We start from the raw sequence: 18,699 nt of genomic DNA on the forward strand, positions 1-18,699 counted from the left end.
CGAGCGGAATCAAAACGAACTTTCAAGTGGAACCTAGTTTCGAGCGGAATCAATAGATTAATTTCAAGCGAAAAATGATTTTCAAGCGGAATATGCTGCTGATGTAATCATTCTCTCGCTGAATTTCAAGCGGAATTAAGAAAATTACCAGTTTTAGATTGATTTTAGGCTTGAAACTTTCAAGGCTTTGTTAAAACAACATTGCACACATTCTGTGAAAAATTTAGCCAATTTTAACCGTGAAAATTTGTAAATTTTGAAAAAGAAGGTGTAGAAATCAGAATTTGCAGCTGAATTGGTATGAACTCTTCCTCCTGAGCTCTAGTAACACTTGTAGGATTGTATTCGGACCCGAACGAGTCGATTAGAAGAGTTTTGCTCAGTTTGAACGGCGCAAACAGACAAACTGAGGTCAATTCAGCAATATTATCACTTAAACTGTCGATATTATTGATTAGAAGACGTTTTACAGCGAGTCGACACTTCGGCAGCACTTCGTGGCTCAAACCAGAAATTGATGCATGATTTCGCTCCAAATGACCTATTTATAGCCAGTGTGATTTCACTTGAACATGACTCAAGCGGAATTACCATCATTGATTCGAGCGAAATCAGAACAACAAATTCAAGCGGAATTAGAAAGATTTAGATTTCGCTTGAACATGACCTAATGTCATTTCAAGCGAAATCACACTAATTTCCACTTTCTTGATTTTCTTGCCCTGACCTAATTAGTTCTATATACGACTCGATAAAAGACGAAGTTGACAGACTGATGCACCAACAAGTTTTTATTTTCCGAGTTACAGAGAGCTGAGCACGGGGCCGTGTCGGTGCAACAAGGGCCGTGTCCAACTCCCCAGTAACAGGGACCCGGGAAACAATCACTGTAACTCCGACCATGGGCCGTGTTCACCTGAGCACGGGGCTGTGGTGAATCTTCTGGCCGATATTCTTTTCTGTTTTTATCGCAGGACTTGGAACTCAGGCGCCACATTCACATTCTCCACATAGTGTATGAGCTCCAGTTCCAGTAGAGACATAAAAGAACCCCTAGACGAACCCGAACGCTTTCTACGCAAACGACTCAAAGCTAAAAATCAAGAGAAAGTTTCGGGGGACCTACTTCCAATGGCGGACCAACGTACCCTCATGGATTACCTACGTCCCACCGTAGGTAATCCAGGCGCCGCTATCAATGCGCCGAATGTAGAAGCCAACAACTTCGAACTTCGGCCACATTTGATACAAATGCTTCAAAACTCCGCAACCTTCCATGGGCTTGCGGACGAGGATCCCCATCTACATATTGCTAATTTCTTAGAAATATGTGATACCTTTCGGATCAATGGAGCATCCAACGACACCATCCGCCTTCGAATGTTTCCATTTTCACTAAAAGACCGAGCTAAGGCTTGGCTCAACGCCCTCCCAGTTGGCTCGGTAAACACCTGGGATGAACTGGCCCAAAAGTTTCTATATAAGTATTTCCCTCCTGCTAAAACAGCTAAATTAATGACTGAAATTAATACATATTCACAAAAGGATGGGGAATCCTTATATGAAACTTGGGAAAGGTTCAAGGAGCTACTAAGAAAGTGTCCTCATCACGGTCTTGCGGTGTGGCAACAAGTATCCACGTTCTACAATGGGTTGTTACCACACAAAAGACAGACACTTGACACTAGCTCTGGGGGACTTTTAGGTAATCGCCGCCCAAATGAAATCTATAATCAAATTGAGGAAATTGCTCAAACCAATTTTCAGTGGCACACCCCCCGAGGCAATAAATCTATTGCCCCGGGCGCCCATAAGGTTGATGAAAACACCTCTTTACAAGCGCAGATCGAGGCCCTTTCTTCAAAAATCAAAAAACTAGAAATGACAAAAATTGTCTCGGTTATGGCTTGTGAAGGGTGTGGTGGGCCACACGAAAATTGGAGTTGTATGAAAGAGTTAGATGATCAAACAGAGTCGGCAAACTACATTGATAATAGAGCTAGGCCGTCGGGTCCTCCAACGGGTACCTACAACCAAGGATGGCGTAATCACCCTAACCTTGGCTGGAGAGATCCCGGCAATAGTAGTAACCAACAAAACTTAAACCAACGAACAAACTTTCAACAACCAAGAAACGAGTCACAAAATTTCTCTCAACAACAAGGTGGAAGAGAAAGGCTTGAAGATATTGTATCTCGCTTCATCTCCGATACCGAAAAGAAAAACTCGGATCGATTTCAACAATTGGAATCGAATTTTAGAAATCAACAAGCTAGTATACAAAACATTGAAAACCAAATAAATCAATTAGCTCAAAATTTCTCCGAGAGGCCACAAGGCACGTTACCAAGTAATACCAAAAGCACAAGTCCATCTCATAACATTGAGATACCGTACCGTGGGTTCCGAAGAAGCTCCACCACCGCCAACTGAGAAAAGCACAACCCCGCCCCAACAAGAGAAGGCTTCTCCACCAATTCAAGAGCCTACTAAGACTCCTCCGGTTCCATACCCCGGTCGGTTAATTCGTCAAAAGACCGATGAGCAGTTCGCAAAATTCAAAGATTTATTAAAACAATTGCATGTCAATGTTCCATTTATCGAAGTCCTAACTCAAATGCCTAAATACTCAAAATTTATGTGGGACTTCCTCACTCATAAAAGAAAAAAATGAATCATTGCAATTAGTTAACTTAGGGGAAGAATGCTCCGCCTTACTACTCAACAAACTCCCGCAAAAGAAGATTGATCCTGGAAGCTTCACAGTTCCTTGCTCAATTGGGGAATCCCCCATTCGCAATGCAGTAGCCGATCTTGGGGCTATCATAAACCTCATGCCAGTTTCAATGTTCAAACGACTCAGCCTAGAAAAAACGAGCCCTACAAAGATGAGCATACAACTTGCCGATCGATCCGTCAAATATCCACAAGGTGTCGCTGAAAATCTATTGGTCAAAGTCGAAAATTTCGTATTCCTGGCCGACTTTGTCATACTAGACATGGAAGAAGATGCTGAAGTCCTTCTCATCCTAGGGAGGCCATTTCTAGCCACAGCACAAGCAGTAGTAGACATGAATGACGGAACACTAACATTGAAGTTTGGGGAAGAGGAAGTAACGTTTGGGGTTGGGAAAAGAGTAGAAGACGAAGATCCGGTCCACTACATGAAGGTCATCGACTCAAGCCTGGATGATGCTCTCTGACGGTGCATGGGATGCAAAACATCCCGCTTGGGTAACATATGACCAGGTTTGGGGTCTAGCCAAGGACCCTTATAAATGTGGCGCACCACGGAGGCATTCCGCGGAACTATCCTTAGTTTAATTAAGCTTTATGTTTCCTAGTTTAATTTTAATTTTCAGGAATAAAACACACTCAGGATGGTGAAGGATAATAAGTGAAACTTGAAGCAGCGCACCATGCACGAAAATAGGGCCATCCGATAAATTTTCTTCGTTACAACAGAGTACCAGTAGCATGAAATTTTGCTTTTTCACACCGTTTTACACATTCAATCAACCTAAAAACTTATTTTTGGGACACATTGAGGACAATGTGTAATTTAAGTGTGAGGGGGATGCTAAAACTTTGAATCTTGCAAGTCCTAATTAACAAGCCTTACACAAAACTCTATTGGAACCGCTAATCACCCCAAATTTTTTTCAAAAATTTTCATTTTTTTTTCCTGTCTAAGTTTAAGTTGGGAATTTCAAAATTCTAAAAAGGTTATATTTTTACAAATTTACAACCGATAGCGTCGTGATAAAAAGAACCAACATAAGAAAATTATGAAACGACATGACAAACTTAGTTAAAATTTTATTATATATACTTGATCACATAAAAACCCATTCCCACAAAAGTGAGTTTTGAGCCTTTATTGAGCATATAAACACATATCTTTAAACTAAATGCTCATTTTTCGTTTCTTGTGTGAATAGCCGCTTGGTTCTTACAACTCTAGAACTTGTGACGACAATACATTCCCAGTCCTTACCAACTTAAACCCGAGTAAGTAAATGATGGAGGCATTAGTACTAACCATTTTTATTTCTACACCATTATTTTTCTTTTTTTTACCACCTACCCAAAATCCTCCTAGTTAACCCCTTTGAGCCTAAACCTTTTCATTTCTTAACCCACTTCAGACACCCTTTTTACCCACCTAAACCCTTTTCCTTTTAAACCCTTTATTTTAGTAACAAAGCTCGGTTTCTCTTATGACTTTGAAAAAAAAATAAAAATAAAAATAAAAATTAAAAAAAAAGATGAGAATGAAGCCAAAGAAATAAACAAACAAGTTTATCAAAAATTACTTTGTTTGAAATGCTTCATCAAAATAAAAAGTTTTGGAAAAATCTCAAGTCTTACGAAAACACACGCTTTTTACGCTTTTCGCCCCTTTACTAACCACTAACCCAACTGTAGGTCCCGTGAGTCGTATGGATCGTAACAGAATCGTCGATCTAACCTAGAGTGCGGAATCCTCTAGATCAGATTTCACAGAAAAGTGTAGAAAACCGAAATTCCTTTAAACCCGATCTTTATTGATTATCTTCAAACGATTGCAATCAATCAAGATCCTAATTCGTCCAAGCCTTTCTCTTTCACGAATTCTCTCCAAGATGATTAAGGTGATTAGAAGATGAACCTAAACCCTAATGCTAAGCTTTGTTTATATAGGACAAAGCTTTGCATATGGGCTAGGTCTTGGGCAAGGCCCAATTCGCAAACCACTCCCCATATTTGGGTTTGGTTTGGCCCAGTCACTCTTAATTCACTATTACAAAGCTAAACCCGCTAACTGTTTTTCGTTTTACTAATTACAAGATATCCAAAGACCAAATCTAAGCTGTTGTCACAAAACATGCACCAACAAACTCCCCCTTGACAATAGCTCGCAAAGTAACTTCAGTCTTCAGAATCTCACAGTCTTTTGGTCTTTGGATAGCTTCAGCTTTAACAGCTTCTGTCAGCAACAGACTCCCCCTAAGCTGATGCATCCAATCACCAAATCTTCAAAACTTTAGCACTTGAGTAAACTCTGGTTCAACATTTGTATAGCAATCTTCAAACTCTTCAACTTTATCTGCAATATAGAAAGGAGGTTCTACCATGCATCCAATCAAACTCTCATCTTCACAGCAACTTCTCAGCAACACACAACTTCAATTTGTATACTATAAAACAAACATCTCGAGAAACCATAAGAATTTTTCAACAAAAGTTAAACAATTAATATTAATCAAGAGATTCATTAAACTGTATCACAGATTAAGCACCTTTCCAATTCATCGCCAACACGCACAAAAATTTTTAAACAAACACTTTATAACCTGCTTGATATGAAAAATTTTGAACTCACTTACTAACACCGTCTCCCCCTATCGGTAACAACTCCTCCAAGAATAACAGTTTTCCGTACATTAAGAATTTTAACAGAAAAAGACGCTATTTTTGTATTTTTGTATTTTCTGAAAGCAAATAAATAACAGAAAGCAATAAACACTCTATTTTTTGTGAGAATCACCGGTAAGAAGATCATATCAGCAAAATCAAACTATTTCACACCATTAGATAATTCTTTAGGTAATTTTCGTGAAAAGCAGTTCAAGACGATTACCAGTATGTTTGTCCACCTAAACAAAATGCATGAACATTTCAAGTACCATTACCGTATGATACGTTAAGGTAATTTTATTATACCGAAATACTAGTGTGTCCCACTTCAGGATGTACCCCCACGATCAAGGTATGCACAATGATTCATCGTAGTAGGTGAGTATACTGAATTCATCCGTTTTATTTTTCAACGATAGATAATTGGTGAACAGGTCAGTACTTCCGTACAGCAGAGAGACCAAAATATCTTATCGAGGGCTAAGACAGATACCATTTTTGGTACGAATTGTGCATTTTGCACTTATCAGCAAGGTTATCTTCTGTGTCGATTCGGTGTAATTCAATTAATCGTTTTTCAGCACAATCCCGTATAAAGTGATGACGTATGTCAATATGTTTAGTTCTACTGTGCTTTACGGGATTGTTTGTGATTGATATAGTGGCATTATTATCTATCATAATAGGAGTACGAGTGAAATCCAAACCGTAATCGCGCATCTGCTGTTGAATCTAGAGAACCTGAGAGCAACAGCTACCCGCAGCAATATATTCAGCTTCACACGTAGAGGTAGACACACAGGATTGCTTCTTGCATTGCCAAGACACGATCCTGCCTCCTAAGAACTGACAACCACCTGTTGTAGACTTTCTGTTTGATTTGCATCCTCCAAAGTCTGAATCAATGTAAGCAACAAACCTCAAATCACTATCAGCTGGATACCACAACCCAAGTTTAGGTTTCCCCTTCAAGTAACGAAGAATACGCTTCACTGCTTTCATGTGTGACTCTTTAGGATTCGCCTGACATCTAGCACACAAGCATACAGCAAACATGACGTCAGGTCTTGAAGCAGTCAAGTACATCAGAGAACCAATCATCGCCCTGTATTGAGTAGGATCAACATCTTCAGTGCTTTCAAGATCTGGGCCGAGATTGTGGTTTTCGCAAATGGGTGTGTTAAAAGTAGAGCAATCATTCATTTTGAACCGATCCAAAATGTCATACACATACTTCGATTGATGAATAAACATCCCATCCTCCTTCTGTTCAACTTGTAATCCCAGAAAGTAAGACAGCTCAACCATAGCGCTCATTTCAAACTTGCTCTTCATCACATGTTCAAACTCCTTACACATATTCTCATCAGATGACCCAAAAATGATGTCATCCACGTATACCTGTACCAACAGAAAATCTTCTTTCTTCCTCTTAATGAACAGTGTACTGTCAATCTGACCTCTTTCAAAACCATTCTTGAGCAGATGTGTAGACAGTGTCTCGTACCACGCCCTGGGAGCTTGATGTAACCCATACAAAGCCTTATCAAGTTTGTACACTCGATCTGGATAGTCTGGATCAACGAACCCATCTGGTTGTGAGACATACACCACTTCTTGGACTTTTCCGTAAAGAAATGCACTCTTCATGTCTAGTTGGTAAACTTTAAAGCCCTTGAATGAAGCGAAAACCAGAAATAAACGAATTGCCTCCAACCTTGCCACTGGTGCAAACACTTCATTGTAATCAATCCCCTCTTGCTGATTGAAACCTTTGACCACTAACCGAGCGTTTTTGCGTGTGACAATACCTCGTTCATCCTTCTTGCACCTAAATACCCATTTAGTGCCAATCTCTCTTTCACCTTTAGGAAGGTCCACTAGCTCCCAAACCTTTAACTTCGCAAACTGGGCCAATTCCTCTTGCATAGCTTCAACCCATGAATTGTCTTTAAGAGCCATATGAATGTTCTTTAGTTCCTCTTGGGAAATAAAGCAGCTATACAAGCACTCATTCACAATCCCAGTCTTCTCAATAGAAACAAATAACCCAGAAATCGCTGCAATGCTTCTTCTAGTCTGAACACCTGCAGTAGGATCCCCAAGTATCATGTCAACCGGATGATCTCTATTTGCTCGTGTAGTAGCAACAGCATCGACTTCTAGATTATCACCTAGGTTTGATCCAACCTCCCCCTGAATATTCTGATTTGCAAACGGATTAATGAAATCCTCCCCCTGATTGGGTTCAGGTTCACTATCGCTTGAATCAGGATCAACAGCACCTTGGGAAGTTTCCGGAGCATCTGACATATCAACATTCGATCTAAGCATGAACTCGCCTTCATCTTCTTCACTAATCACTGTTTGAATCAGCTGAGAATCATCTGCATCAGAAACCTCGTTGATTGTTGAGGTTTGTTGGAAGTAATTTCCACATTGAAAACAACCTCAATTTTACCAGTTTTTAGATTGAAAACCCGTTTATTCGGTGTGCCAGGAACATAACCCAGAAAGTAGCCTTCGTCAGCCACCTCACCGAATTTTTGTTTATCTTTGTTTCGCACAATGGTGCATGGCAATCCAAATGGTTCAAAGCCTGTTAAGTTTGGTTTTTCGTTAAACATTAATTCATGACATGTTTTGTTAAAACGTTTAACGGTTAAAACTTTGTTCAGGACGTAGCAAGCTGTATTCACAGCTTCTCCCCAGAAAAGAACTGGTAGCTTTGAATCTGAAAGCATAGTCCTAGCGGCTTCAATCAACGTCCTGTTTTTCCTCTCAGCGACTCCATTTTGTTGAGGCGTATAAGGAGCAGAATATTGATGTACAATTCCCTTTCGAAGACAATAGAGGTCCAGAATACGATTCTTGAACTCCGTGCCATTATCACTCCTTATCCTCTTGATCCTTGCATCATGAACGTTTTCCAATTTTGTAAAAAGATCTATCAGCATCTCTGCTATCTCATCTTTTGTACCTAAAAAGAAAACCCATGAATAACGTGAGTAATCATCAGTGACAACAAGACAGTAGTACTTTCCACCGATGCTCCTTACGTTCACTGGACCGAATAGATCCATGTGAAGTAGTTCATAAGGGGCATTAATGGAATTTACTGTTTTAGACTTATGAGGTTTCTTGTGTTGTTTTCCCTTTTGACATGGAAGACATTTATCTTCCACTTGAAACGTCAACAATGGAACCCCTTTCACTAGTTCATTTTTAATGATGTAATTCATTTTGCGGTAGTGAATGTGGGCCATGCGTCTGTGCCACAACATTGATTCAACTTCAGATGCTTTTGACAGTAAACACGCCACCGCAGCAGTTGGATCCTTGGCACCCATGTCCATGACATAAGTATCATTTTTCCTTGGTGCACGCATTACTATCCATTCGTCCGGAATGACCAAACCCAGTTTCAACACCAATGCTTCAGTATTTGTAAAGTGGACCGAGTGACCCTTGTCGCAGACTTGTGACATGCTCATTAGATTGTGTTTCAGCTGCTCAACATAGTTCACTTTGTCCAACGTGATCTTCCCATTCGTCACTTTTCCTCATCCAGTAATCCTACCACCTTTAGCACCAGCAAAATTAACATGTCCACCATCATAATCTTCAAATTCAGAAAACAACCTCGCATCCCCCGTCATGTGCCTGGAGCAGCCACTATCAACACACCATAAGTTGATAATCCTCCTTAGCAGCTCCTGCACACACCAACCAAAAGATTAGTTAGAGTGGGGGACCCAAGCCTTGATGGTCTTGGGTCGTCCAGATTCATCAACTACAGGAACATCCATCCAATATCCATCACTCCTAACTGGAGTCTTGGATCTTGGACCTGTTGATGGAAATGGGGTTTGATTTCCATAAGGTCTTTGGTCCTAAGGGTTCCTATATGTGTTTGGACTATGTGACCTTTGAAACCTTGAGTTTTGATTCCAAGAAGCTTGATTGTTGTAATTTCTAAAGCCATTGTTATAAAAAGTTTGACCACCATTATTTTGGTATCGATTTTGATATTGACCTTGACTTCTGAAATTATTTGAACTTTGGTTGTTCATTCTTGGTGAACTACTTCTAGGTCTCTCATATCTGCCTGATGTAGATTCAGGCTGAAATCTTGGTCGATTTATTTAAAAATGAGGAACTTGAGGAGTTCCTTTTTCAGCCTTATCTACACCACTAGCAACACCCTGTTGTTGCTTTGGAGCAGATTTCTTTGGAGAATTTGATACTTTCTCCTCACTATCACCTTTCTTCTCTGGTGATTTTCCTCTTTGTTTCTCACTAACTTGTGCTTCAATCTTTTTGTTAGGACAGCAGCTAGCTACATGTCCCTTTGTGTGACATTTGAAGCACGATCTCTTTTTCGAAGACTTCTCACCTGAAGCGTTTGAACTAGATTCTGGTTTTGATGATGATGCCTTAGAAGGATTTGGTTCGGTTTGCTTAGTTTCAGATTTTTCTTTGTTTTTGTTTTTAGCAAACTCTACATTTGATTCATTTTTGATAACAGTTGTTTCGTTTTACATGTCACTACCTTGAACAAAATTAACCCTTTTAACAGGAGTTTGATTTTTGTTTTTAGAAGGTGTGTTTATCTTTTTCAAAACAGGTTTGCTGTTATTTTCCTTCTTAGCATCATTACCTTCAAATACATCACCTTGACTGGATGTGAAACTACTTGGTGATGTTGACAAAAAGTCTGTGAACTCATCTTCATCAGGTAAGAAAGAATAGTCATCACTAAGAGGAGGTGGGACTTCATTAAAGCCCTGGAATCCCACAGTCTTCTTGTCATTTCTCTTCATTTAACCCACCCATCATGTGTTTCATAACAAAAGTAGAATCCCTGAATTGACCTAATTTCTTTTCAAGTTCAACAATTTTGAGTTGTGCATCTGACAACTCTTTGCATTTTTCAGAAATCTCTTTTGTTTTCTCAGCCATCATGTCATGAGCTAAGTCTATGACTTGAAGTTTTTCGTTTAATTTGCAGGTTAAAACTTCAATTTCAGCTTCATAGCCTTTTATCTTTTTCAAATATGATGACTCATTTCTTTTAGCAAAGAAATTTGATTCTTTTACGTTAGACATTTCGGTCACCAGACTTTTGTTTTGAGTTGACAACCTGTCAACACCCTGAAATTCACGACACTTTAAACAAACAGAAGTAGTTGAGTTACTTACCTGTCCTGTCGATTTTTCTAAGTTGGCCATAAGAGCAGCAAGTTGAGCTCCCAATCTTTTGATGATTTCATCTTTCTCTTCATCTTCCCTTTCATGCTCAGACTGCGGCTTTTCTTTTTCAGCATCTGTTGCTTGATCGGCCTTATCTACCTCAGCTTCACCCTTTTTCTCAACTTTAGCATCATCTACTGTGGCTTCACCCTCATCAACTGTCACAATCTCTGCCATAAATGCCTGAGTGACATTCTCATCATTTTCCAAGTGAACACTCCAGTCATATGAACCTTCTCTTGCAGTAGAGATCAATGCCCTTGAGTTAGAGTTGTTTGATGCATTTCTGTTGTTTGAACTCTGACTTGAAGTCTCATGCTTTTGTTTCTGACATTCCCTAGCGAAGTGACCATAACTCTGACAGTTAAAGCACCTGACTTTGGCCTTGTCAAAACCAACACTCTTTCCTACAAACTTCCTTCCAGTTCTGTTCATGAACCTCTTCAAACGTCTTGAAATCATGGCCATCTGCCATTGTAAATCCATCTCTTCTAGATCATCAGGGTCAATCTGATCATAATCTTCATCTAAAGTTGCAGGATCAGATATCTTCCCCTGAATGTAGTTCTCATATGACGCAACAAACGAAGCAAGTAGAGCAAGATGTTCTTCAGCAGACTTCACGCTCATAGGCATCGACTTTACACTACTACTCTGCTTAACAGCTGATGTTCTCTTGGCTCCTGTTGATCCTCCTGAAGCAGCCACAAAACACACATCACCATCCTCATTCACTGTAACCTGCTCATTGTCACATGAAAGAAATGCAGTAGCAGAGTCGCTAGAAGCATCATGTAATGAAGAAGATGTAAGCCCATTGTAGATCCCTGGATCTTGAACCTGATCATATCCAGTGTCCTTCTTCTTCATGCTGAGCTCATAAGCTCTTAGCTTTCCAACAACTTCTTCCAGTTCCTTTGTTTCATAATCAGCTTCTCCCTTTATCATGAGAGTGTAAATATCCCATTTAGCAGGTAGAGCATCAAGCAGCTTGTCATTTTTCTCTATATCAGTATAGCAATCTACATCATAATTGTCCAATTCTGACATTAGATGGTAGTATCGAGTGATAATGTCTTCAAGTGACTCATTCTTCATGTACTTGAACACTGCAAACTGCTTCTTCAGTAGATCAACTTTGTTCTTCTTGACATCAGGATTTCCCTCATATCTCTTCTCTAGTGCATCCCACATTTCCTTTGAAGTAGTGTACTTCTTAAAGGTATGTTTGATGCTACCAGGTAGGGACATCTTAATAGCAGCCAAGGCTCTCTTTTCAGCCTCATACATCTTCTTATCATTCTCTTGCATGTTCACATAGGCTATGACACGAGGTCTGCCTTCAAAGTCATGTGTAGGGTTTGTGTACCCGTCAACAATACAGATCCACATGCGAGTGTCCTGATATTCAATGAAGGATTGAAACCGATCCTTCCATGTCAAGTAGTTCTCCACCTTCATCATCTTTGGTGGCTTGTTGGTAGTTCCAACCTCATGCTTCATCCTTAAAAGTTCATTTAATTTAGTCATGTTCAACATTTTAACGTAAGCAGACTGGTAAAACCGTACAAATTTTGTCCGAAATCTGTTTTTACCAAATTATACCGTTAGATTCGTCTCGAGATTACGATTCCAATGATATATAATGTCGAAAACCTTTTTCGGGATTTTCCAGAGGTTTTTTTGTCCTAAAAATCCAAGGATTGCAACGGTGCAAACGGTTTGTCCAGATGAGTTACGGATAGTTCTCTAAACACGAAACATAGAAATTTTTCTTACGCAAGCCAAGAAAAATTCCACCTTGTCCAAAATGAACCCTTTTTGTCCGAAATGATGTTGTCTGGTCCGAAATCAACACCCTCAGATCCGAAATGGACAAAGTTGATCCGGAATGAGACCTTTTGATCCGAAATCAACTCCTTCTAATCCGAAATGAGACTGTCTGGTCCGAAATCAAGCCAAACTGGTCCGAAATTCAACTGATTAATCCGAAATGGAACAGTCTAATCCGAAATGCGAGCCTGATGATCCGAAATGCAGGTCTGAAAATCCGAAATGCAATCAGTAGATCCGAAATGGTCCGTAATTGCTTGTTTTCTATCCGAAATGCAAGTATTCTAGTCCGAAATGCTTGTTTCTGGTCCGAAATTGATCAGAAATGCAATATTTCTATCAGTAATGTTCCGAAATGCAAGCAGTTTATCCGAAAACACCAGCAGAACACGAACACAGCCTCCAAAAACGTCGATTTTCTGCAGAAACGATTCTGAACCAAGCAAATCAAGAGCCGAACGCTCTGATACCAATTGTAGGTCCCGCGAGCCGTATGGATCGTAACAGAATCATCGATCTAACCTAGAGTGCGGAATCCTCTAGATCAGATTTCACAAAAAAGTGTAGAAAACCGAAATTCCTTTAAACCCGATCTTTATTGATTATCTTCAAACGATTACAATCAATCAAGATCCTAATTCGTCCAAGCCTTTCTCTTTCACGAATTATCTCCAAGATGATTAAGGTGATTAGAAGATTAACCTAAACCCTAATACTAAGCTTTATTTATATAGGACAAAGCTTTGCATATGGGCTAGGTCTTGGGCAAGACCCAATTCGCAAACCACTCCCCATATTTGGGTTTGGTTTAGCCCAATCACTCTTAATTCACTATTACAAAGCTAAACCTGCTAACTGTTTTTCGTTTTTCTAATTACAAGATATCCAAAGACAAAATCTAAGTTGTTGTCACAAAACATGCACCAACACCAACCACCCACCCTTAGCCCAAGCCTAACCCTTCACCCAAAAAGTCCTCTTGATATTTACAAAGGTCTATTGTTAAAAAGGAGGAGGATTGATTACTTGGCAAGCATATGGTAGGAGTAAGTTCCATGCCGCTCTCGAGTGATTCACTAAAAATACACCTTCGTCCGAGTGTTGAGTGATCTCCCGTGAGGTATGTGAGCTTGTATATAAATGGAATTTTAAAAAAGGCATGTTATGCCCTAATAAGTAATTTATTTATGAAACATTTTAATAAATCATGACGAATAGGACTGTAAATAAATAAAAATAAAACTTAATAATGAATCTTGGAAATCCCGACACTCTATGACAAGCCCAAAAACCTTCTCTTCTACCCATTCCATTTGGGAGTGTAAAGCCACATTATAAAGAGTTTTGCTTGAGGACAAGCAAAGATTCAAATGTGGGGGTATTTGATGTGCACAAAATGCAACATATAAATTACATCAATTGTGGCATAAAACTAACCCTTTTTTAGTACTAATGTTGGAAAAAGTGTGTTTTTGTCTTCCTTTTGTATTTTCAGGATTAAATGAGCTCAAATAAACAAAAGAAGCAAAAAGGCAGCTAAATCTAACACAAATACAAGAAAAGGAACAAACGTGGCATGCCCGACCCCCTGACAGCATCTTCCCAAGCAAAACAAGAGAACAGAAGGCTGAACACGCCCCGTGCTCAGTGAGCACGGGGGCGTGCCCAAGTGTCAGCAGAAAAGACAAAGTTGTAGAAGCTTCCATCGCCCACCACGGGGTCGTGCTCCGCGGACACGGGGCCGTGGTCAACTATAAGATTCGCAGAATCCAGGCAAATCTTGATAGTGCAGATATGCTTCTGCACACGGGGTCATGCTCAATGGACACGGGGGCGTGGTCAACTAATGCAGACAAACTGCAATTAATGAAGAAAGAGAGAAGGATGGACACGGGGCAGTGCCCGAGCTTCTGTTCAGCCTATAAATAGGAGTGCTTGGTTCACTTGCAACTCATCCCTTAGCACACCACCTCTCTCACACTTCACCCACCAGCATCACAACACCATCATCCACCACCATCATCCATTGTCCATCATAGAGTGTGTGAGTCGTCTCGGGATCCAAGATTGATCGTAAGAGTTCTTGACAATCAAAGGCCATGTTTGCCTAAGTCTCTTACATCACTTGGTGAAGACAAGTGTTTAGTGTAATACTTTATATTTTTAATCTTTTCGCACTTTTTATTTGGTTATGTATTAATGACTTTAATAATTAGTTTCTTATGTTGAAGGTGATTCTTCCTTATCGTTTGTCCGTGGTGTCTTGGCATTATTTTACTATCTATATAAAATAAAAGATTTTCACCATTCATATCTCCACGGTCTATATGGAGATATGTTGGCTACCTGGTCGGGGGTTAAGGGAATGGTTTGGTAAGAGTCTTGCCATTGTTCAGTGTATAGATCCTACAAAGGACCTGGGTCAAATTTAGTAGGACCTCTTTGACCCCCTCATAAGTTAAACTACTATTAAAACTTTAACCCGGCTACTTAGGATTGTATCCCTGCTGACTCAGACTACTTAGCCCAGGGTAACGTCGCCTTCAAAAGAGGGGCCTACCACATTATACATTAATAACTTAATTAATTATCTTTCAATAATGTGACCCTTTAGCATTGTATCCTTCCTGACTCAAACTACTGGGTTGAGGGTAACGTCGCCTTCAAAAGAGGGGCCTACTACAATAACTAAGATAATCTCTTAAAATGTGCAAAAGTGAGGAAATAATCAAAGGTTACACTACACACGAGTCGGATCCAAGTGATTCATCTTGTCTATCTGTTTTTACTTTTATTTTTATTTTCAGCATTTTAGCTAGTTTTATATTTCTCCTTTAAAAACCTTTTTTCTAATTTTTTATTTGATTAGACGCTGAGGATAAACCGGTACAAAAAGCTCTTGTGTCCTTGGACAACCTCGGTATCTTACCAACACTATACTACGTCCACGATGGGTGCACTTGCCCATATGTGTGTTTAGTGTTAGTAAATATCGTGTTTTATAAATTTAAAACTTGGCTAAAAAGTGTAAAAAAGGCTTAAAATATACACCTAATATATATCACACTTCACGCACATCAGGCATTATGTTAACACAAAGATCTTTATCAATCGTGACATTACTAATAAAGGAATTTTGAAAAAAACATAGAACCGGTGTAATGTTAATTTCAAATGGGTCTTCTTTTATTTGCGAAGTTTGATCGTTAGTTAACTTAATACTTACCATTTCGTTAATTTTAGCGTTAGTGTTTAACTCTTTTAAAAACTTAGCATGAGTGGGTATTAAACAATGATTTTCAAAAGAAGGTGACAAGAGATTAATTTCTTCAAAATTAGACTTTTCTTGGATTTTAACGTTGTCGGACTCACCTTTTTTGTTGTTTAACTCATGTGTCGGTTTTTCACTTATTTGTTCTTCCATTTTTACCTCTTCAACTATCTCTTCTTTATTTAATTCTTCTCTTGCGCGGGACTCCTCTTCCCTTGCACGAGATTCTTTTATGTAGCGCTCGATAGTTTTAAGGTGTTCTAATATCCTATCGGTCACTTCGCTGATAGAGTAAGGATCGGGATTTTCAAAGCTTGATTCCGTTTGTTCGATCCTTGGTTCCTCATAGTACTCATATGAAGTAGATGGTTCATACCATTGTTCTTCATTGTAAGTGTATGATGGATAAGAGTCGTAATTTTGTTCTTCATAATACTCATATGAGGTGGGTTGTTCACGCCATGGTTCCTCATAATAAGCATATGAAGGTGGTGGCTCTTATCTTGGTTCCTCAATGTATGAGTATGAAGGCTCATACCTTGGTTCATCAAAATATGAGTATGAGGGAGAAGGTTCATACCTTTTGTCTTCATAGGATGTATATGAAGTCGATGGTTCGTACCTGGGCTCCTCATAGTAGGTGTATGAAGTGGATGGTTGGAATGAGTCGTAATATTGAACCGAGTGCGGGTTACCACAATTAGTGTAATAGTCTCCCCTATAATCATCCTCCTCATAGGTGTAGTTGTAGCCTCCTGAGTATTGATCCATAAGAATCACTCAGCAGACCACAACAGAATCTCGGGACCAGAAAACAAAAATAAAAACGAAAACAGAAGTTGGACACGGCCCCGTGTTCAGTGGACACGGCCCGTGTTCAGGGTCTGTATCTGGGCGTTTGAAATAGAAGTTACTAGTTTTGTGCAGCACGGGGGCGTGTTCAGTGAGCACGACCCCGTGTTCAGACTCTGTATCTGGGTATTTTATGAAAATTATGCAGCACGGCCCCGTGTTCAATGAACACGGCCCCGTGTTCAGGCTACTGTAAATGCAAACTAAACTAAAATGCAGAAAAATGTGCGCGCGTTTTGAAAAAGTTTTGGAAAACTGATTAGGCCGTCGATTTTAAGCTTTCTTAAAATCCTTGTGTCCTCGGCACGCCAAAAACTTGATGTGTGCGTGGTGCTATATATTTTAGGTGTATATTTTAAGCTCTTTTACACTTTTTAGCCAAGTTTTAAATTTATAAAAAACGATATTTACTAACACTAAACACACATATGGGCAAGTGCACCCATCATGGACGTAGTATAGTGTTGGTAAGATACCGAGGTCGTCTAAGGACACAAGAGCTTTTAGTACCGGTTTATCCTCAACGTCTAATCAAATCAAAAGTTAGAAAAAAGGTTTTTAAACTAGAAAAATAAAACTAACTAAAATGCTGAAAAATAAAATAAAAATAAAACAGATAGACAAGATGAATCACTTGGATCCGACTCGTGTGTAGTGTAACCTTTGATTATTTCTGCACTTTTGCACTTTTTAAGAGATTATCTTAGTTATTGTAGTAGGCCCCTCTTTTGAAGGTGACGTTACCCTCAACCCAGTAATTTGAGTCAGCAAGGATACAATCCTAAAGGGTCGGATTATTGAAAGATAATTAATTAAGTTATTAATGCATATTGTGGTAGGCCCCTCTTTTGGAGGTGACGTTACCCTCGGCTAAGTAGTCTGAGTCAGCAAGGATACAGTCCTAAGTAGCCGGGTTAAAGTTTTAATAGTAGTTTAACTTATGAGGGGATCAAAGAGTTTGGACCCCCGCCATCCAATACCAATGGGTATTGAAGGCGGTCCTACTAAATTTGACCCGGGTCCTTTGCAGGATCTATACACTGAACAATGGCAAGACTCTTACCAAACCGTTCCCTTAACCCCCGACCAGGTAGCCAACATATCTCCATATAGACTGTGGAGATATGAATGGTGAAAATCTTTTATTTTATATAGACAGTAAAATAATGCCAAGACACCACGGACAAACGATAAGGAAGAATTACCTTCAACATAAGAAACTAGTTATTAAAGTCATTAATACATAACCAAATAAAAAGTGCGAAAAGATTAAAAATAAAAAGTATTACATTAAACACTTGTCTTCAACAAGTGATGTAAGAGACTTAGGCAATCATGGCCTTTGATTGTCAAGAGCTCTTACGATCAATCTTGGATCCCGAGACGACTCACACACTCTATGATGGACAATGGATGATGGTGGTGGATGATGGTGTTGTGTTGGTGGTGGGTGGTGGGTGAAGTGTGAGAGAGGTGGTGTGCGAAGGGATGAGTTGCAAGTGATCCAAGCACTCCTATTTATAGGCTGAACAGATGCTCGGGCACGGCCCCGTGTCCATTGGGCATGGCCTCGTGTCCATCCTTCTCTCTTTCGTCATTAATTGCAGTTTGTCTGCATTAGTTGACCATGCCCCCGTGTCCGCTGAGCACGACCCCGTGTGCATAAGCGTATCTGTACTATCAAGATTTGCCTAGATTCTGTGAATCTTTTAGTTGACCACGGCCTCGTGTCCGCTGAGCACGGCCCCGTGGTGGGCGATAGAAGCTTCCACAACTTTGTCTTATCTGCTGACACTTGGGCACGCCCCCGTGCTCACTGAGCACGGGGCGTGTTCAGCCTTCTGTTCTCTTGTTTTTCTTGGGAAGATGCTGTCGGGAGGTCGGGCATGCCACGTTTGTTCCTTTTCTTGTATTTATGTCAGATTTAGCTGCCTTTTTGCTTCTTTTGTTCATTTGAGCTCGTTTAATCCTGAAAATATAAAAGGAAGACAAAAACACACTTTTTCCAACATTAGTACTAAAAAAGGGTTAGTTTTATGCCACAATTAATGTAATTTATATGTTGCATTTTGTGCAAATCAGTAGGCCCC

General features: G+C 39.7%; 1 non-coding gene across 1 annotated transcript; it reads right to left on the bottom strand.

Annotated features, from left to right (window-relative positions):
- Positions 1–1,509: 1,509 nt before the first annotated feature.
- Positions 1,510–1,616, bottom strand: LOC118484640. Its single transcript, XR_004873743.1, has one exon. It is a non-coding gene; the product is annotated as a small nucleolar RNA R71 (small nucleolar RNA).
- Positions 1,617–18,699: the final 17,083 nt, after the last annotated feature.

This window comes from Helianthus annuus, chromosome 11, assembly GCF_002127325.2.
Source record: "Helianthus annuus cultivar XRQ/B chromosome 11, HanXRQr2.0-SUNRISE, whole genome shotgun sequence".
Classification (NCBI taxonomy): domain Eukaryota; kingdom Viridiplantae; phylum Streptophyta; class Magnoliopsida; order Asterales; family Asteraceae; genus Helianthus; species Helianthus annuus.